At 49.3% G+C, this 21,406-nt stretch overlaps 1 protein-coding gene across 1 annotated transcript in view; it reads right to left on the bottom strand.

Moving 5' to 3' along the window:
- Positions 1–1,248: 1,248 nt before the first annotated feature.
- Positions 1,249–21,406, bottom strand: part of LOC140405800 (DNA-directed RNA polymerase III subunit RPC7-like) — a 189,758-nt gene continuing 169,600 nt past the window's right edge. The window contains exon 8 of the transcript XR_011938764.1: positions 1,249–1,566. The gene's annotated coding sequence lies outside the window, so the exon portion shown is untranslated. The remainder of the gene's footprint in view (positions 1,567–21,406) is intronic.

Genomic DNA, 21,406 nt, shown 5'->3' with positions numbered 1-21,406 from the left:
ATATTGCAGACCACCCCGACTCGTTCCCGACCCCAGCAGATATCTATTCGGACAGCTTATATGCATGTAATAGTTTGACAGAGTTCCTACCCCTGTGCGAAACAAGAGGATTTGTTTCCGCGGACGGTAAACCCCTACCCTCAGCCCCATTACTCCGCCATATCTTAGACAGTGAAGGATAGGAAATACGGCATAATTAAGGTTCGCAGTTATCACCGTTCTTCCCCCCTGGTAACGTTAAAGCAGATGCCCTAGCGAAGGCAGGCTCCAGGCATGGTTAGTTTTGGGAACCCCCCCCCCCCCACCCACCCTTCCGAGAGCACCTCAGTACACGCAGTTCAGGTCTCACAGACCAACATTCAGGATTTAGCGAAGGCCCAGAAAGAGGACGAGAAACTCAGGGAAGTTTTAAAGGGAACGTTCCCAGCCCCGTACGACAAGTTTAAAATCGCAATCACCACACACGACGGTGTGATTTTAATGGATGGCATTTATATAGTTCCCAGCCAGGACAGGAACCAGATCATTTGTCAGCTCCATGACAATCATGGACACCAAGGAATTGAACCCACCCTAGCCCACCTCAGACCGCTCTGCTGGTGGCCTGATTTAAAAACCGATGTAATGCACTACATCGAGAATTGCTTAATCTGTGCCCAGAACAATCCGGACAGATATGCGAATTAGTCATACCCGCCCCGTTAATGGACCCTGGACAAATCTCCAGATAGATTATATAGGACACCTACCCCCTTGCAGAAATAGTTGTAAGTATGTGTTGGTGGTCATAGACACCTTCACAAAATGGGTGGAAGCATTTCCATCACGAACTAATACGGCCAAGACAACGGCTAAAATATTAACACACCACATCTTTACAAGATGGGGCCTCCCTCACAGTATAGAGTCCGATCAAGGCTCCCATTTCACAGGACTTGTAATGAAAAACGTCCTCACGGTTTTCGGCATTAAACAAAAGTTCGATTTCGCATACCACCCCCAGTCAAGTGGTATTGTAGAACGCACGAATAGGACATTGAAAGCTACCCTCAGGAAAATGGTACAGCAGAATAACAGCACCTGGGATCCAGTACTCCCATTTGCTTTAATGTTTTCAAGAAACACGGTATCTACACCCACAGGTTACACCCCCCACACCCTCATGTCTGGGCGCCCCATGAAAGGCACTGAGTATTTATTCGGACTGGATTTGGCCAGCCCCGCAGTTACAGTCCTCACGCATGAAAATGCGGTTAAACAACTGATACAGAACATAAAGACAGCCCAACTCGCCGCAGCAGTGAGGCTTGGAACCAGGAAGAAACAGAGCAAGGCCTGTTTCGACAAAACAGTACACGCCACTGGGTTTACAGCCGGGCAACAAGTTATGCTTTCCCTTTACAACCCCAGTTCATTCCTTTCCCCAAAGTTTTCCGGACCGTACTCCATTTCGGACAAAGATAGCGTCCGCGCGCAACTGAAGGGATCCCGCTAAGATCCATGTGAACACAAAGGCTGTCTTCATCTTTGTCGGCCTTCCTCTGGGGTTCCTGGGTTTCCGGAGTTCTGTGAACACACGCATAATTTCTGTTATTATCTTGCTTAAGATCTCGTATGTCTGTCTGTCTGTCCTTTATTGCCAATTTCCCTTTATAATTGGTTACAATCTGTGACTCCCTCATTTAAAAAAAAAACCCGAATATTGAGACAAGACATGCCGTACTGCGAGCCGTCTCGCAGCCTGTGAGATTTACCATCCTGGTGTTTGAGGATGTAAATAGCGTAGGGCAGCAACCTGTAATGGGCAGAGATATCTCCTGGCACTGATCCACTGAGCGCAATGGCTTGTTCCTGTTATTGGGGCTGGATTTAACTCCATTGCCTTGCCAACACGCCAACAACAGGAGCAGAAGGAATCCACTCAGCCTGCGATTCTGGAAGATGGTGGCCAATACGATAGAGGTATCAACTCCAATTCCCTGCCGCACCCCTCGACACCCTTGTTAATCAGAAATCTGTGCAACTCGGCCTTGAATATATTCGATGACCCACAGCCTCCTCCCTTCCCGGGAGGGGGGGGGGCAGAATTCACAGAGCAATGACCCTCTGAGAGAAGAAATTCTTTCTTGTCCCCATGCGCAGTGGGAGACCGCCTTATTCTGAAATTGTGTACTCCACAAGCGTAAAGATGCTCTCAGCCTCCAGCCTGTCAAACCCTTCCAAATCTTCCTGGTTCAATATAAGCACATCTCATTCTTCGGAACTACAACGAGAAACGGACCAACCACCCTTTCCTCAGTTGGCCAGCTCCCTCCATCTCCGGAATCGACCACAGTGAATCTTCTCTGGACTGCCTCCAGTGCAAGTGCACCCCTCATTTCAGACCAGAATTACAGACAGCACAAGAGGTGTGATCTCAACAACACTTAAAACTAGTCTTTCGGTCAGTGTCCCCGAAACTGACGGTCATCAATATGTGTATCTGCGAGACTGACAGTAATCAGTGTGTGTATCCCCGAGACTGACAGTAATCAGTGAGTGTAACCCCCGAGACTGACTGTAATCAGTGTGTGTAACCCCCGAGACTGACTGTAATCAGTGAGTGTGTCCCCGAGACTGACTATGATCAGTGTGTGCATCCCCGAGACTGACTCTAATCAGTGTGTGTAACCCCCGAGACTGACTGTAATCAGTGTGTGTAACCCCCGAGACTGACTGTAATCAGTGAGTGTGTCCCCGAGACTGACTGTAATCAGTGAGTGTATCCCCGAGACTGACTGTAATCAGTGTGTGTGTCCTCGAGACTGACAGTAATCAGTGTGTGTGTCCCCGAGACTGACAGTAATCAGTGTGTGTGTCCTCGAGACTGACAGTAATCAGTGTGTGTGTCCCCGAGACTGACTGTAATCAGTGCGTGTATCCTCGAGACTGACTGTAATCAATGTGTGTGTCCCCGAGACTGACAGTAATCAGTGTGTGTGTCCTCGAGACTGACTGTAATCAGTGAGTGTGTCCCCGAGACTGACTGTAATCAGTGTGTGTATCCCCCGAGACGGACTGTAATCAGTGTGTGTCCATGAGAATGACTGTAATCAGTGTGTGTCCCTGAGACTGACTGTAATCAGTGTGTGTGTCCCCGAGACTGACTGTAATCAGTGTGTGTGTCCCCGAGACTGACTGTAATCAGTGTGTGTATCCCTGAGACTGACTGTAATCAGTGTGTGTAACCCCCGAGATGGACTGTAATCAGTATGTCTGTATCCCCGAGACTGACTGTAATCAGTGTGTGTAACCCCCGAGACTGACAGTAATCAGTGTGTGTAACCCCCGAGACTGACTGTAATCAGTATGTGTGTCCCCGAGACTGACTGTAATCAGTGTGTGTGTCCCCGAGACTGACTGTAATCAGTGTGTGTAACCCCCGAGACTGACTGTAATCAGTGTGTGTCCCCGAGACTGACAGTAATCAGTGTGTGTAACCCCGAGACTGACTGTAATCAGTGTGTGTCGTCCCCAGAGACTGACTGAAATCAGTGTATGTCCCCGATACTGACTGTAATCAGTGTGTGGATCCCCGAGACTGACTGTAATCAATGTGTGTGTCCTCGAGACTGACTGTAATCAGTGTGCGTGTCCCCGTGACTGACTATAATCAGTGTGTGTATCCCCGAGACTGACTGTAATCAATGTGTGTGTCCTCGAGACTGACTGTAATCAGTGTGTGTATCCCCGAGACTGACTGTAATCAGTGTGTGTATCCCTGAGACTGACTGAAATCAGTGAGTGTCCCTGAGACTGGCTGTAATCAGTGTGTGTCGTCCCCAGAGACTGACTGAAATCAGTGTATGTCCCCGAGACTGACTGTAATCAGTGTGTGTTTGTGTCCCAGACTGACTGTAATCAGTGTGTGTCCCTGAGATTGGCTGTAATCAGTGTGTGTATCCCCGAGACTGACCGTAATCAGTGTGTGTATCTGCGAGACAGACTGTAATCAGTGAGTGTATCCACGAGACTGACTGTAATCAGTGTGAGTATCCCCGAGACTGACTGTAATCAGTGTGAATATCTCCGAGACTGACTGTAATCAGTGTGTGTATCTGCGAGACAGACTGTAATCAGTGAGTGTATCCCCAAGACTGACTGTAATCAGTGTGTGTCCCCGAGACTGACTGTAATCAGTGGGTGTCTCCCCCGAGACTGACTGCAATCAGTGTGTATCCCCAAGACTGACAGTAAACAGTGTGTGGGTCCCCGAGACTGACTCTAATCAGTGTGTGTGTGTCCGACACTGACTGTAATCAGTGTGTGTATCTGCGAGACATACTGTAATCAGTGTGTTTATCCCCGAGACTGACTGTAATCAGTGTGTGTATCCCAGAGACTGACTGTAATCAATGTGTGTGACCTCGAGACTGACTGTAATCAGTTTGTGTATCCCCGAGACTGACTGTAATCAGTGTGTGTATCCCCGAGACTGACTGTAATCAGTGTGTGTATCCACGAGACTGACTGTAATCAGTGTGTGTATCCCCGAGACTGACTGTAATCAGTGTGTGTCCCCGAGACTGACTGTAATCAGTGTGTGTGTGTGTGTGTGTGTGTCCCAGACGGACTGTAATCAGTGTGTGTCCCTGAGACTGACAGTATTCAGTGTGTGTATCCCCGAGACTGACTGTAATCAGTGTGTGTATCCCCCGAGACTGACTGTAATCAGTGTGTGTATCCCAGAGACTGACTCTAATCAGTGTGTACATCCCCGAGACTGACTGTAATCAGTGTGTGCATCCCCGAGACTGACTGTAATCAGTGTGTGTATCCCCGAGACAGACTGTAATCAGTGTGTGTGTCCCTGAGACTGACTGTAATCAGTGTGTGTATCCCCGAGACTGACTGTAATCAGTGTGTGTATCCCCGAGACTGACTGTAATCAGTGTCTGTATCCACGAGACTGACTGTAATCAGTGTGTGTATCCCCGAGACTGACTGTAATCAGTGTGTGTATCCCAGAGACTGACTGTAATCAGTGAGTGTCCCTGAGACTGGCTGCAATCAGTGTGTCATCCCCAGAGACTGACTGTAATCAGTGTGTGTCCCCGAGACTGACCGTAATCAGTGTGTGTGTGTGTCCCAAACTGACGGTAATCAGTGTGTGTCCCCGAGACTGACGGAAATCAGTGCCCCCCCCCCGAGACAGACTGTAATCAGTGTGTGGATCCCCAAGACTGACTGTAATCAGTGTGTATCCCCGAGACTGACTGTAATCAGTGTGTGTATCCTCGAGACTGACTTTAATCAGTGTGTGTATCCCCCGAGACTGACTGTAATCAGTGTGTGTCCCCGAGACTGACTGTAATCAGTGGGTGTCTACCCCGAGACTGACGGTAGTCAGTGTGTGTGTCCCCGAGACTGACTGCAATCAGTGTGTATCCCCAAGATTGACTGTAATCAGTGTGTGTCCCCGAGACTGACTATAATCAGTGTGTGTCCCCGAGACTGACTGTAATCAGTCTGTGTATCCCCGAGACTGACCGTAATCAGTGTGTGTATCTGCGAGACAGACTGTAATCAGTGAGTGTATCCACGAGACTGACTGTAATCAATGTGTGTGTCCTCGAGACTGAATGTAATCAGTGTGTGTATCTGCGAGACTGACTGTAATCAGTGTGTGTGTGTGTGTGTGTGTCCCAAACTGACTGTAATCAGTGTGTGTGTCCCCGAGACTGACTGTAATCAGTGTACCCCCCGAGACTGAGTGTAATCAGTGTGTGTCCCCGAGACTGACGGAAATCAGTGCCCCCCCCCCGAGACTGACAGTAATCAGTGTGTGGATCCCCGAGACTGACTGTAATCAATGTGTGTGTCCTCGAGACTGACTGTAATCAGTGTGCATGTCCCCGTGACTGACTATAATCAGTGTGTGTATCCCCGAGACTGACTGTAATCAATGTGTGTGTCCTCGAGACTGACTGTAATCAGTGTGTGTATCCCCGAGACTGACTGTAATCAGTGTGTGTATCCCTGAGACTGACTGTAATCAGTGAGTGTCCCTGAGACTGGCTGTAATCAGTGTGTGTCGTCCCCAGAGACTGACTGAAATCAGTGTATGTCCCCGAGACTGACTGTAATCAGTGTGTGTGTGTGTGTGTCCCAGACTGACTGTAACCAGTGTGTGTATCCCCGAGACTGACCGTAATCAGTGTGTGTATCTGCGAGACAGACTGTAATCAGTGAGTGTATCCACGAGACTGACTGTAATCAGTGTGAGTATCCCCGAGACTGACTGTAATCAGTGTGTGTATCTGCGAGACAGACTGTAATCAGTGAGTGTATCCCCAAGACTGACTGTAATCAGTGTGTGTCCCCGAGACTGACTGTAATCAGTGAGTGTCTCCCCCGAGACTAACTGTAATCAGTGTGTGTGTCCCCGAGACTGACTGCAATCAGTGTGTATCCCCAAGACTGACAGTAAACAGTGTGTGGGTTCCCGAGACTGACTCTAATCAGTGTGTGTGTGTCCGACACTGACTGTAATCAGTGTGTGTATCTGCGAGACAGACTGTAATCAGTGTGTGTATCCACGAGACTGACTGTAATCAGTGTGTGTATCCCCGAGACTGACTTTAATCAATGTGTGTCCTCGAGACTGACTGTAATCAGTTTGTGTATCCCCGAGACTGACTGTAATCAGTGTGTGTATCCCCGAGACTGACTGTAATCAGTGTGTGTATCCCCGAGACTGACTGTAATCAGTGTGTGTATCCCCGAGACTGACTCTAATCAGTGTGTGTATCCCAGAGACTGACTGTAATCAGTGAGTGTCCCTGAGACTGGCTGCAATCAGTGTGTCATCCCCAGAGACTGACTGTAATCAGTGTGTGTCCCCGAGACTGACCGTAATCAGTGTGTGTGTGTGTCCCAAACTGACGGTAATCAGTGTGTGTGTCCCCGAGACTGACTGTAATCAGTGTGTGTATCTGCGAGACAGACTGTAATCAGTGAGTGTATCCACGAGACTGACTGTAATCAGTGTGAGTATCCCCGAGACTGACTGTAATCAGTGTGAATATCTCCGAGACTGACTGTAATCAGTGTGTGTATCTGCGAGACAGACTGTAATCAGTGAGTGTATCCCCAAGACTGACTGTAATCAGTGTGTGTCCCCGAGACTGACTGTAATCAGTGGGTGTCTCCCCCGAGACTGACTGCAATCAGTGTGTATCCCCAAGACTGACAGTAAACAGTGTGTGGGTCCCCGAGACTGACTCTAATCAGTGTGTGTGTGTCCGACACTGACTGTAATCAGTGTGTGTATCTGCGAGACATACTGTAATCAGTGTGTTTATCCCCGAGACTGACTGTAATCAGTGTGTGTATCCCAGAGACTGACTGTGTATCCCAGAGACTGACTCTAATCAGTGTGTACATCCCCGAGACTGACTGTAATCAGTGTGTGCATCCCCGAGACTGACTGTAATCAGTGTGTGTATCCCCGAGACAGACTGTAATCAGTGTGTGTGTCCCTGAGACTGACTGTAATCAGTGTGTGTATCGCCGAGACTGACTGTAATCAGTGTGTGTATCCCCGAGACTGACTGTAATCAGTGTGTGTATCCACGAGACTGACTGTAATCAGTGTGTGTATCCCCGAGACTGACTGTAATCAGTGTGTGTATCCCAGAGACTGACTGTAATCAGTGAGTGTCCCTGAGACTGGCTGCAATCAGTGTGTCATCCCCAGAGACTGACTGTAATCAGTGTGTGTCCCCGAGACTGACCGTAATCAGTGTGTGTGTGTGTCCCAAACTGACGGTAATCAGTGTGTGTCCCCGAGACTGACGGAAATCAGTGCCCCCCCCCGAGACAGACTGTAATCAGTGTGTGGATCCCCAAGACTGACTGTAATCAGTGTGTATCCCCGAGACTGACTGTAATCAGTGTGTGTATCCTCGAGACTGACTTTAATCAGTGTGTGTATCCCCCGAGACTGACTGTAATCAGTGTGTGTCCCCGAGACTGACTGTAATCAGTGTGTATCCCCAAGATTGACTGTAATCAGTGTGTGTCCCCGAGACTGACTATAATCAGTGTGTGTCCCCGAGACTGACTGTAATCAGTCTGTGTATCCCCGAGACTGACCGTAATCAGTGTGTGTATCTGCGAGACAGACTGTAATCAGTGAGTGTATCCACGAGACTGACTGTAATCAATGTGTGTGTCCTCGAGACTGAATGTAATCAGTGTGTGTATCTGCGAGACTGACTGTAATCAGTGTGTGTGTGTGTGTGTGTGTGTGTCCCAAACTGACTGTAATCAGTGTGTGTGTCCCCGAGACTGACTGTAATCAGTGTACCCCCCGAGACTGAGTGTAATCAGTGTGTGTCCCCGAGACTGACGGAAATCAGTGCCCCCCCCCCGAGACTGACTGTAATCAGTGTGTGGATCCCCGAGACTGACTGTAATCAATGTGTGTGTCCTCGAGACTGACTGTAATCAGTGTGCATGTCCCCGTGACTGACTATAATCAGTGTGTGTATCCCCGAGACTGACTGTAATCAATGTGTGTGTCCTCGAGACTGACAGTAATCAGTGTGTGTATCCCCGAGACTGACTGTAATCAGTGTGTGTATCCCTGAGACTGACTGTAATCAGTGAGTGTCCCTGAGACTGGCTGTAATCAGTGTGTGTCGTCCCCAGAGACTGACTGAAATCAGTGTATGTCCCCGAGACTGACTGTAATCAGTGTGTGTGTGTGTGTGTCCCAGACTGACTGTAACCAGTGTGTGTATCCCCGAGACTGACCGTAATCAGTGTGTGTATCTGCGAGACAGACTGTAATCAGTGAGTGTATCCACGAGACTGACTGTAATCAGTGTGAGTATCCCCGAGACTGACTGTAATCAGTGTGTGTATCTGCGAGACAGACTGTAATCAGTGAGTGTATCCCCAAGACTGACTGTAATCAGTGTGTGTCCCCGAGACTGACTGTAATCAGTGAGTGTCTCCCCCGAGACTAACTGTAATCAGTGTGTGTGTCCCCGAGACTGACTGCAATCAGTGTGTATCCCCAAGACTGACAGTAAACAGTGTGTGGGTTCCCGAGACTGACTCTAATCAGTGTGTGTGTGTCCGACACTGACTGTAATCAGTGTGTGTATCTGCGAGACAGACTGTAATCAGTGTGTGTATCCACGAGACTGACTGTAATCAGTGTGTGTATCCCCGAGACTGACTTTAATCAATGTGTGTCCTCGAGACTGACTGTAATCAGTTTGTGTATCCCCGAGACTGACTGTAATCAGTGTGTGTATCCCCGAGACTGACTGTAATCAGTGTGTGTATCCCCGAGACTGACTGTAATCAGTGTGTGTATCCCCGAGACTGACTCTAATCAGTGTGTGTATCCCAGAGACTGACTGTAATCAGTGAGTGTCCCTGAGACTGGCTGCAATCAGTGTGTCATCCCCAGAGACTGACTGTAATCAGTGTGTGTCCCCGAGACTGACCGTAATCAGTGTGTGTGTGTGTCCCAAACTGACGGTAATCAGTGTGTGTGTCCCCGAGACTGACTGTAATCAGTGTACCCCCCGAGACTGAGTGTAATCAGTGTGTGTATCCCCGAGACTGACTGTCATCAGTGTGTGTCCCCGAGACTGACGGAAATCAGTGCCCCCCCCCGAGACAGACTGTAATCAGTGTGTGGATCCCCAAGACTGACTGTAATCAGTGTGTATCCCCGAGACTGACTGTAATCAGTGTGTGTATCCTCGAGACTGACTTTAATCAGTGTGTGTATCCCCCGAGACTGACTGTAATCAGTGTGTGTCCCCGAGACTGACTGTAATCAGTGGGTGTCTACCCCGAGACTGACTGTAGTCAGTGTGTGTGTCCCCGAGACTGACTGCAACCAGTGTGTATCCCCAAGATTGACTGTAATCAGTGTGTGTCCCCGAGACTGACTGTAATCAGTGTGTGTCCCCGAGACTGACTGTAATCAGTCTGTGTATCCCCGAGACTGACCGTAATCAGTGTGTGTATCTGCGAGACAGACTGTAATCAGTGAGTGTATCCACGAGACTGACTGTAATCAATGTGTGTGTCCTCGAGACTGACTGTAATCAGTGTGTGTATCTGCGAGACTGACTGTAATCAGTGTGTGTGTGTGTGTGTGTGTCCCAAACTGACTGTAATCAGTGTGTGTGTCCCCGAGACTGACTGTAATCAGTGTGTGTATCCCCGAGACTGACTGTAATCAGTGTGTGTATCCCCGAGACTGACTGTAATCAGTGAGTGTCCCTGAGACTGGCTGTAATCAGTGTGTTTCGTCCCCAGAGACTGACTGAAATCAGTGTGTGTCCCCGAGACTGACTGTAATCAGTGTGTGTGTGTGTGTGTGTGTGTCCCAGACTGACTGTAATCAGTGTGTGTCCCTGAGACGGGCTGTAATCAGTGTGTGTCCCCTCCCCCGAGACTGACAGTAATCAGTGTGTGTATCCCCGAGACTGACAGTATTCAGTGTGTTTATCCCCGAGACTGACTGTAATCAGTGTGGGTATCCCCCGAGACTGACTGTAATCAGTGTGTGTATCCCCGAGACTGACTCTAATCAGTGTGTACATCCCCGAGACTGACTGTAATCAGTGTGTGTATCCCCGAGACTGACTGTAATCAGTGAGTGTCCCTGAGACTGGCTGTAATCAGTGTGTCATCCCCAGAGACTGACTGTCATCAGTGTCCCCCCCCGAGACTGACGGAAATCAGTGCCCCCCCCCCCCGAGACTGACTGTAATCAGTGTGTGGATCCCCAAGACTAACTGTAATCAGTGTGTGTCCCCGAGACTGACTGTAATCAGTGTGTGTATCCTCGAGACTGACTTTAATCAGTGTGTGTATCCCCCGAGACTGACTGTAATCAGTGTGTGTCCCCGAGACTGACTGTAATCAGTGGGTGTCTCCCCCGAGACTGACTGTAATCAGTGTGTGTGTCCCCGAGACTGACTGCAATCAGTGTGTATCCCCAAGACTGACTGTAATCAGTGTGTGTCCCCGAGACTGACTGTAATCAGTGTGTGTCCTCGTGACTGACTGTAATCAGTGAGTGTATCTGCGAGACAGACTGTAATCAGTGTGTGTATCTGCGAGACAGACTGTAATCAGTGTGTGTATCCCTGAGACTGACTGTAATCAATGTGTGTATCCCCGAGACTGACTGTTTCCAGTGTGTGTATCCCCGAGACTGACTGTAATCAATGTGTGTGTCCACGAGACTGACTGTAATCAGTTTGTGTATCCCCGAGACTGACTGTAATCAGTGTGTGTATCCCCGAGACTGACTGTAATCAGTGTGCGTGTCCCCGTGACTGACTATAATCAGTGTGTGTATCCCCGAGACTGACTGTAATCAATGTGTGTGTCCTCGAGACTGACTGTAATCAGTGTGTGTATCCCCGAGACTGACTGTAATCAGTGAGTGTCCCTGAGACTGGCTGTAATCAGTGTGTGTCGTCCCCAGAGACACTGAAATCAGTGTGTGTCCCCGAGACTGACTGTAATCAGTGTGTGTGTGTGTGTGTCCCAGACTGACTGTAATCAGTGTGTGTGTCCCCGAGACTGACTGTAATCAGTGTACCCCCCGAGACTGAGTGTAATCAGTGTGTGTGTCCCAAACTGACTGTAATCAGTGTGTGTCCCCGAGACTGACTGTAATCAGTGTACCCCCCGAGACTGAGTGTAATCAGTGTGTGTGTGTGTGTCCCAAACTGACTGTAATCAGTGTGTGTCCCCGAGACTGACTGTAATCAGTGTACCCCCCGAGACTGAGTGTAATCAGTGTGTGTACCCCCAAGACTGACTGTAATCAGTGTGTGTATTCCTGAGACTGACTGTAATCAGTGTGTGTCCCCGAGACTGGCTGTAATCATGTGTCTCCCTGAGACTAACTGTAATCAGTGTGTGTATCTGCGAGACAGACTGTAATCAGTGAGTGTAACCCCCGAGACTGACTGTAATCAGTGTGTGTAACCCCCGAGACTGACTGCAATCAGTGAGTTTATCCACGAGACTGACTGTAATCAGTGTGTGTATCCCCGAGACTGACTGTAATCAGTGTGTGTATCCCCGAGACTGACTGTAATCAATGTGTGTGTCCTCGAGACTGACTGTAATCAGTTTGTGTATCCCCGAGACTGACTGTAATCAGTGTGTGTGTCCCCGAGACTGACTGTAATCAGTGTGCGTGTCCCCGTGACTGACTATAATCAGTGTGTGTATCCCCGAGACTGACTGTAATCAATGTGTGTGTCCTCGAGACTGACTGTAATCAGTGTGTGTATGCCCGAGACTGACTGTAATCAGTGTGTGTATCCCCGAGACTGACTGTAATCAGTGAGTGTCCCTGAGACTGGCTGTAATCAGTGTGTGTCGTCCCCAGAGACTGACTGTAATCAGTGTGTGTGTGTGTGTGTGTGTCCCAGACTGACTGTCATCAGTGTGTGTGTCCCCGAGACTGACTGTAATCAGTGTACCCCCCGAGACTGACTGTAATCAGTGAGTGTCCCTGAGACTGGCTGTAATCAATGTGTGTCATCCCCAGAGACAGACTGTAATCAGTGTGTGTATCCCCGAGACTGACTGTAATCAGTGTGTGTACCCCCGAGACTGACTTTAATCAGTGTGTGTATTCCTGAGACTGACTGTAATCAGTGTGTGTCCCCGAGACTGGCTGTAATCAGTGTGTGTCCCCGAGACTGACTGTAATCATGTGTCTCCCTGAGACTGACTGTAATCAGTGTGTGTGTCCCCGTGACTTACTGTAATCAGTGTATATCCCCGAGACTGACTGTAATCAGTGAGTGTCCCTGAGACTGGCTGTAATCAGTGTGTGTCATCCCCAGAGACTGACTGTAATCAGTGTGTGTCCCCGAGACTGACTGTAATCCGTGTGTGTGCGTGTGTGTGTGTGTCCCAGACTGACTGTCATCAGTGTGTGTGTCCCCGAGACTGACTGTAATCAGTGCACCCCCCGAGACTGACTGTAATCAGTGTGTGTCCCCGAGACGGACTGTAATCAGTGTGTGTATCCTTGAGACTGACTTTAATCTGTGTGTGTATCCCCCGAGACTGACTGTTTTCAGTGTGTGTATCCCCCGAGACTGACTGTAATCAGTGTGTGTCCCCGAGACTGACTGTAATCAGTGGGTGTCTTCCCCGAGACTGACTGTAATCAGTGTGTGTGTCCCCGAGACTGACTGCAATCAGTGAGTATCCCCAAGACTGACTGTAATCAGTGTGTGTCCCCGAGACTGACTGTAATCAGTGGGTCTCCCCCCCGAGACTGACTGTAATCAGTGTGTGTGTCCCCGAGACTGACTGCAATCAGTGTGTATCCCCAAGACTGACTGTAATCAGTGGGTGTCTCCCCCGAGACTGACTGTAATCAGTGTGTGTCCCCGAGACTGACTGTAATCAGTGAGTGTCCCTGAGACTGGCTGTAATCAGTGTGTGTCGTCCTCAGAGACTGACTGAAATCAGTGTGTGTCCCCGAGACTGACTGTAATCAGTCTGTGTATCCCCGAGACTGACCGTAATCAGTGTGTGTATCTGCGAGACAGACTGTAATCAGTGAGTGTATCCACGAGACTGACTGTAATCAATGTGTGTGTCCTCGAGACTGACTGTAATCAGTGTGTGTATCTGCGAGACTGACTGTAATCAGTGTGTGTATCTGCGAGACTGACTGTAATCAGTGTGTGTGTGTGTGTGTGTGTCCCAAACTGACTGTAATCAGTGTGTGTCTCCCCGAGACTGACTGTAATCAGTGTACCCCCCGAGACTGAGTGTAATCAGTGTGTGTCCCCGAGACTGACGGAAATCAGTGCCCCCCCCCGAGCCTGACTGTAATCAGTGTGTGGATCCCCGAGACTGACTGTAATCAATGTGTGTGTCCTCGAGACTGACTGTAATCAGTGTGCGTGTCCCCGTGACTGACTATAATCAGTGTGTGTATCCTCGAGACTGACTGTAATCAATGTGTGTGTCCTCGAGACTGACTGTAATCAGTGTGTGTATCCCCGAGACTGACTGTAATCAGTGTGTGTATCCCTGAGACTGACTGTAATCAGTGAGTGTCCCTGAGACTGGCTGTAATCAGTGTGTGTCGTCCCCAGAGACTGACTGAAATCAGTGTATGTCCCCGAGACTGACTGTAATCAGTGTGTGTGTGTGTGTGTCCCAGACTGACTGTAACCAGTGTGTGTATCCCCGAGACTGACCGTAATCAGTGTGTGTATCTGCGAGACAGACTGTAATCAGTGAGTGTATCCACGAGACTGACTGTAATCAGTGTGAGTATCCCGCAGACTGACTGTAATCAGTGTGTGGATCTGCGAGACAGACTGTAATCAGTGAGTGTATCCCCAAGACTGACTGTAATCAGTGTGTGTCCCCGAGACTGACTGTAATCAGTGGGTGTCTCCCCCGAGACTAACTGTAATCAGTGTGTGTGTCCCCGAGACTGACTGCAATCAGTGTGTATCCCCAAGACTGACAGTAAACAGTGTGTGGGTTCCCGAGACTGACTCTAATCAGTGTGTGTGTGTCCGACACTGACTGTAATCAGTGTGTGTATCTGCGAGACAGACTGTAATCAGTGTGTGTATCCACGAGACTGACTGTAATCAGTGTGTGTATCCCCGAGACTGACTTTAATCAATGTGTGTCCTCGAGACTGACTGTAATCAGTGTGTGTATCCCCGAGACTGACTGTAATCAGTGTGTGTATCCCCGAGACTGACTGTAATCAGTGAGTGTCCCTGAGACTGGCTGTAATCAGTGTGTGTCGTCCCCAGAGACTGACTGAAATCAGTGTGTGTCCCCGAGACTGACTGTTATCAGTGTGTGTGTGTGTGTGTGTGTCCCAGACTGATTGTAATCAGTGTGTGTCCCTGAGACTGGCTGTAATCAGTGTGTGTCCCCTCCCCCGAGACTGACAGTAATCAGTGTGTGTATCCCCGAGACTGACAGTATTCAGTGTGTTTATCCCCGAGACTGACTGTAATCAGTGTGTGTATCCCCCGAGACTGACGGTAATCAGTGTGTGTATCCCCGAGACTGACTCTAATCAGTGTGTACATCCCCGAGACTGACTGTAATCAGTGTGTGTATCCCCGAGACTGACTGTAATCAGTGAGTGTCCCTGAGACTGGCTGTAATCAGTGTGTCATCCGCAGAGACTGACTGTCATCAGTGTGTCCCCCCGAGACTGACGGAAATCAGTGCCCCCCCCCCGAGACTGACTGTAATCAGTGTGTGGATCCCCAAGACTAACTGTAATCAGTGTGTGTCCCCGAGACTGACTGTAATCAGTGTGTGTATCCTCGAGACTGATTTTAATCAGTGTGTGTATCCCCCGAGACTGACTGTAATCAGTGTGTGCCCCCGAGACTGACTGTAATCAGTGGGTGTCTCCCCCGAGACTGACTGTAATCAGTGTGTGTGTCCCCGAGACTGACTGCAATCAGTGTGTATCCCCAAGACTGACTGTAATCAGTGTGTGTCCCCGAGACTGACTGTAATCAGTGTGTGTCCTCGAGACTGACTGTAATCAGTGAGTGTATCTGCGAGACAGACTGTAATCAGTGTGTGTATCTGCGAGACAGACTGTAATCAGTGTGTGTATCCCCGAGACTGACTGTAATCAGTGTGTGTATCCCCGAGACTGACTGTTTCCAGTGTGTGTATCCCCCTGACTGACTGTAATCAATGTGTGTGTCCACGAGACTGACTGTAATCAGTTTGTGTATCCCCGAGACTGACTGTAATCAGTGTGTGTATCCCCGAGACTGACTGTAATCAGTGTGCGTGTCCCCGCGACTGACTATAATCAGTGTGTGTATCCCCGAGACTGACTGTAATCAATGTGTGTGTCCTCGAGACTGACTGTAATCAGTGTGTGTATCCCCGAGACTGACTGTAATCAGTGAGTGTCCCTGAGACTGGCTGTAATCAGTGTGTGTCGTCCCCAGAGACTGACTGAAATCAGTGTGTGTTCCCGAGACTGACTGTAATCAGTGTGTGTGTGTGTGTGTCCCAGACTGACTGTAATCAGTGTGTGTGTCCCCGAGACTGACTGTAATCAGTGTACCCCCCGAGACTGAGTGTAATCAGTGTGTGTGTGTGTGTGTGTGTGTGTCCCAAACTGACTGTAATCAGTGTGTGTCCCCGAGACTGACTGTAATCAGTGTACCCCCCGAGACTGAGTGTAATCAGTGTGTGTACCCCCAAGACTGACTGTAATCAGTGTGTGTATTCCTGAGACTGACTGTAATCAGTGTGTGTCCCCGAGACTGGCTGTAATCATGTGTCTCCCTGAGACTGACTGTAATCAGTGTGTGTATCTGCGAGACAGACTGTAATCAGTGAGTGTAACCCCCGAGACTGACTGTAATCAGTGTGTGTAACCCACGAGACTGACTGCAATCAGTGAGTTTATCCACGAGACTGACTGTAATCAGTGTGTGTATCCCCGAGACTGACTGTAATCAGTGTGTGTATCCCCGAGACTGACTGTAATCAATGTGTGTGTCCTCGAGACTGACTGTAATCAGTTTGTGTATCCCCGAGACTGACTGTAATCAGTGTGTGTGTCCCCGAGACTGACTGTAATCAGTGTGCGTGTCCCCGTGACTGACTATAATCAGTGTGTGTATCCCCGAGACTGACTGTAATCAATGTGTGTGTCCTCGAGACTGACTGTAATCAGTGTGTGTATCCCCGAGACTGACTGTAATCAGTGTGTGTATCCCCGAGACTGACTGTAATCAGTGAGTGTCCCTGAGACTGGCTGTAATCAGTGTGTGTCGTCCCCAGAGACTGACTGTAATCAGTGTGTGTGTGTGTGTGTGTGTGTCCCAGACTGACTGTCATCAGTGTGTGTGTCCCCGAGACTGACTGTAATCAGTGTACCCCCCGAGACTGACTGTAATCAGTGAGTGTCCCTGAGACTGGCTGTAATCAATGTGTGTCATCCCCAGAGACAGACTGTAATCAGTGTGTGTATCCCCGAGACTGACTGTAATCAGTGTGTGTACCCCCGAGACTGACTGTAATCAGTGTGTGTATTCCTGAGACTGACTGTAATCTGTGTGTGTCCCCGAGACTGGCTGTAATCAGTGTGTGTCCCCGAGACTGACTGTAATCATGTGTCTCCCTGAGACTGAGTGTAATCAGTGTGTGTGTCCCCGTGACTGACTGTAATCAGTGAGTGTCCCTGAGACTGGCTGTAATCAGTGTGTGTGTCCCCGTGACTGACTGTAATCAGTGAGTGTCCCTGAGACTGACTGTAATCAGTGTATATCCCGAGACTGACTGTAATCAGTGAGTGTCCCTGAGACTGGCTGTAATCAGTGTGTGTCATCCCCAGAGACTGACTGTAATCAGTGTGTGTCCCCGAGACTGACTGTAATCCGTGTGTGTGCGTGTGTGTGTGTGTGTGTGTCCCAGACATGACTGTCATCAGTGTGTGTGTCCCCGAGACTGACTGTAATCAGTGCACCCCCCGAGACTGACTGTAATCAGTGTGTGTCCCCGAGACGGACTGTAATCAGTGTGTGTATCCTCGAGACTGACTTTAATCTGTGTGTGTATCCCCCGAGACTGACCGTTTTCAGTGTGTGTATCCCCCGAGACTGACTGTAATCAGTGTGTGTCCCCGAGACTGACTGTAATCAGTGGGTGTCTCCCCCGAGACTGACTGTAATCAGTGTGTGTGTCCCCGAGACTGACTGCAATCAGTGTGTATCCCCAAGACTGACTGTAATCAGTGTGTGTCCCCGAGACTGACTGTAATCAGTGGGTCTCTCCCCCGAGACTGACTGTAATCAGTGTGTGTGTCCCCGAGACTGACTGCAATCAGTGTGTATCCCCAAGACTGACTATAATCAGTGGGTGTCTCCCCCGAGACTGACTGTAATCAGTGTGTGTCCCCGAGACTGACTGTAATCAGTGTGTGTGTGTCCCCCAGACTGACCGTAATCAGTGTGTGTGTGTCCCCCAGACTGACCGTAATCAGTGTGTGTATCTGCGAGACAGACTGTAATCAGTGAGTGTATCCACGAGACTGACTGTAATCAATGTGTGTGTCCTCGAGACTGACTGTAATCAGTGTGTGTATCTGCGAGACTGACTGTAATCAGTGTGTGTGTGTGTGTGTGTGTGTCCCAAACTGACTGTAATCAGTGTGTGTGTCCCCGAGACTGACTGTAATCAGTGTACCCCCCGAGACTGAATGTAATCAGTGTGTGTCCCCGAGACTGACGGAAATCAGTGCCCCCCCCCCCCCCGAGACTGACTGTAATCAGTGTGTGGATCCCCGAGACTGACTGTAATCAATGTGTGTGTCCTCGAGACTGACTGTAATCAGTGTGCGTGTCCCCGTGACTGACTATAATCAGTGTGTGACATCCCCAGAGACTGACTGTAATCAGTGTGTGTCCCCGAGACTGACTGTAATCAGTGTGTGTGTGTGTGTGTCCCAAACTGACTGTAATCAGTGTGTGTGTCCCCGAGACTGACTGTAATCAGTGTACCCCCTGAGACTGAGTGTAATCAGTGTGTGGATCCCCGAGACTGACTGTAATTTGTGTGTGTCCCCGAGACTGACTGTAATCAGTGTGTGTATCCTCGAGACTGACTTTAATCAGTGTGTGTATCCCCCGAGACTGAGTGTTTTCAGTGTGTGCATCCCCCGAGACTGACTGTAATCAATGTGTGTCCCCGAGACTGACTGTAATCAGTGGGTGTCTCCCCCGAGATTGACTGCAATCAGTGAGTTTATCCACGAGACTGACATTAATCAGTGTGTGTGTGTCCGTCACTGACTGTAATCAGTGTGTGTATCTGCGAGACAGACTGTAATCAGTGTGTGTATCCCCGAGACTGACTGTAATCCATGTGTGTGTCCTCGAGACTGACTGTAATCAGTTTGTGTATCCCCGAGACTGACTGTAATCAATGTGTGTGTCCTCGAGACTGAATGTAATCAGTGTGTGTATCCCCGAGACTGACTGTAATCAGTGTGTGTATCCCTGAGACTGACTGTAATCAGTGAGTGTCCCTGAGACTGGCTGTAATCAGTGTGTGTCGTCCCCAGAGACTGACTGAAATCAGTGTGTGTCCCCGAGACTGACTGTAATCAGTGTGTGTGTGTGTGTGTGTGTGTGTCCCAGACTGACTGTAATCAGTGTGTGTCCCTGAGACTGACTGTAATCAGTGTGTGTCCCCTCCCCCGAGACTGACTGTAATCAGTGTGTGGATCCCCGAGACTGACAGTATTCAGTGTGTGTATCCCCGAGACTGACTGTAATCAGTGTGTGTATCCCCCGAGACTGACTGTAATCAGTGTGTGTATCCCCGAGACTGACTCTAATCAGTGAGTATATCCCCGAGACTGACTGTAATCAGTGTGTGTATCCCTGAGACTGACTGTAATCAGTGTGCGTATCCCCGAGACTGACTGTCATCAGTGTGTGTCCCCGAGACTGACGGAAATCAGTGCCCCCCCCCCCCCGCGAGACTGACTGTAATCAGTGTGTGGATCCCCGAGACTGACTGTAATCAGTGTGTGTATCCTCGAGACTGACTTTAATCAGTGTATGTATCCCCCGAGACTGACTTTAATCAGTGTGTGTATCCCCCGAGACTGACTGTAATCAGTGTGTGTCCCCGAGACTGCCTGTAATCAGTGGGTGTCTCCCCCGAGACTGACTGTAATCAGTGTGTGTGTCCCCGAGACTGACTGCAACCAGTGTGTATCCCCAAGACTGACTGTAATCAGTGTGTGTATCCCCGGGACTGACTGCAATCAGTGTCCCCCCTGTGACTGACTGTAATCAGTGTGTGTATCCCCGAGACTGACTGTAATCAGTGTGTGTGTCCCCGAGACTGACTGTAATCAGTGTGTGTGTCCCCGAGACTGACTGTAATCAGTGTGTATCCCCGAGACTGACTGTAATCAGTGTATGTCCCCGAGACTGACTGTAATCAGTGTCCCCCCCGGGACTGACTGTAATCAGTGTGCCCCCCGAGACTGACGGTAATCAGTATGTGTATCCCCGAGACTGACTGTAATCAGTATGTGTATCCCCGAGACTGACTGTAATCAGTATGTGTATTCCTGAGACTGACTGTAATCAGTGTGTATCCCCCGAGACAGACTGTAATCAGTGTGTGTCCCCGAGACTGACTGTAATCAGTGTGTGTATCCCCGAGACTGACTGTAATCAGTGTGTGTATCCCCGAGACTGCCTGTAATCAGTGTGTGTATTCCCGAGACTGACTGTAATCAGTGTGTGTGTCCCCGAGACTGACTGCAATCAGTGTGTATCCCCAAGACTGACTGTAAGCAGTGTGTGTCCCCGAGACTGACTGTAATCTGTGTGTATCCCCGAGACTGACTGTAATCAGTGTGTGTATTCCCGAGACTGACTGTAATCAGTGTGTCCCCGAGACTGACTGTAATCAGTGTCCCCGAGACTGACTGTAATCAGTGTCCCCGAGACTGACTGTAATAAGTGTCCCCGAGACTGACTGTAATAAGTGTCCCCGAGACTGACTGTAATCAGTGTGTGTGTCCCCTAGACTGTCTGTAATCAGTGTGTATCCCCGAGACTGACTGTAATCAGTGTGTATCCCCGAGACTGACTGTAATCAGTGTGTGTATCCCCGAGACTGACTGTAATCAGTGTGCCCCCCCACCGAGACTGACTGTAATCAGTGTGGGTATCCCCGAGACTGACTGTAATCAGTGTGTGTATCCCCGAGACTGACTGTAATCAGTGTGTGTATCACCGAGACTGACTGTAATCATGAGTCTCCCTGAGACTGACTGTAATCAGTGTGTGTGTCCCCGAGACTGACTGTAATCAGTGTGTGTATCCCCGAGACTGACTGTAATCAGTGTGTGTATCCTCGAGACTGACTGTAATCAGTGTGTGTATCCTCGAGACTGACTGTAATCAGTGTGTGTATCCCCGAGACTGACTGTAATCAGTGTGTGTATCCGCGAGACTGACTGTAATCAGTTTGTGTGTCCGCGAGACTGACTGTAATCAGTGTGTGTATCCCCGAGACTGACTGTAATCAGTGTGTGTCCCTGAGACTGACTGTAATCAGTGTGTGTCCCCGAGACTGACTGTAATCAATGTCCCCCCCCGAGACTGACTGTAATCAGTGTGTGTATCCCCCAGACTGACTGTAATCAGTATGTGTATCCCCGAGACTGACTGTAATCAGTGTGTGTAGCCCCGGGGCTGACTGTAATCAGTGTGTGTATCCGCGAGACTGACTGTAATCAGTTTGTGTGTCCGCGAGACTGACTGTAATCAGTGTGTGTATCCCCGAGACTGACTGTAAT

The sequence above is a fragment of the Scyliorhinus torazame genome, unplaced genomic scaffold (genome assembly GCF_047496885.1).
Source record: "Scyliorhinus torazame isolate Kashiwa2021f unplaced genomic scaffold, sScyTor2.1 scaffold_243, whole genome shotgun sequence".
Taxonomy (NCBI): domain Eukaryota; kingdom Metazoa; phylum Chordata; class Chondrichthyes; order Carcharhiniformes; family Scyliorhinidae; genus Scyliorhinus; species Scyliorhinus torazame.
This window is presented reverse-complemented; position numbering and strand designations above follow the sequence as displayed.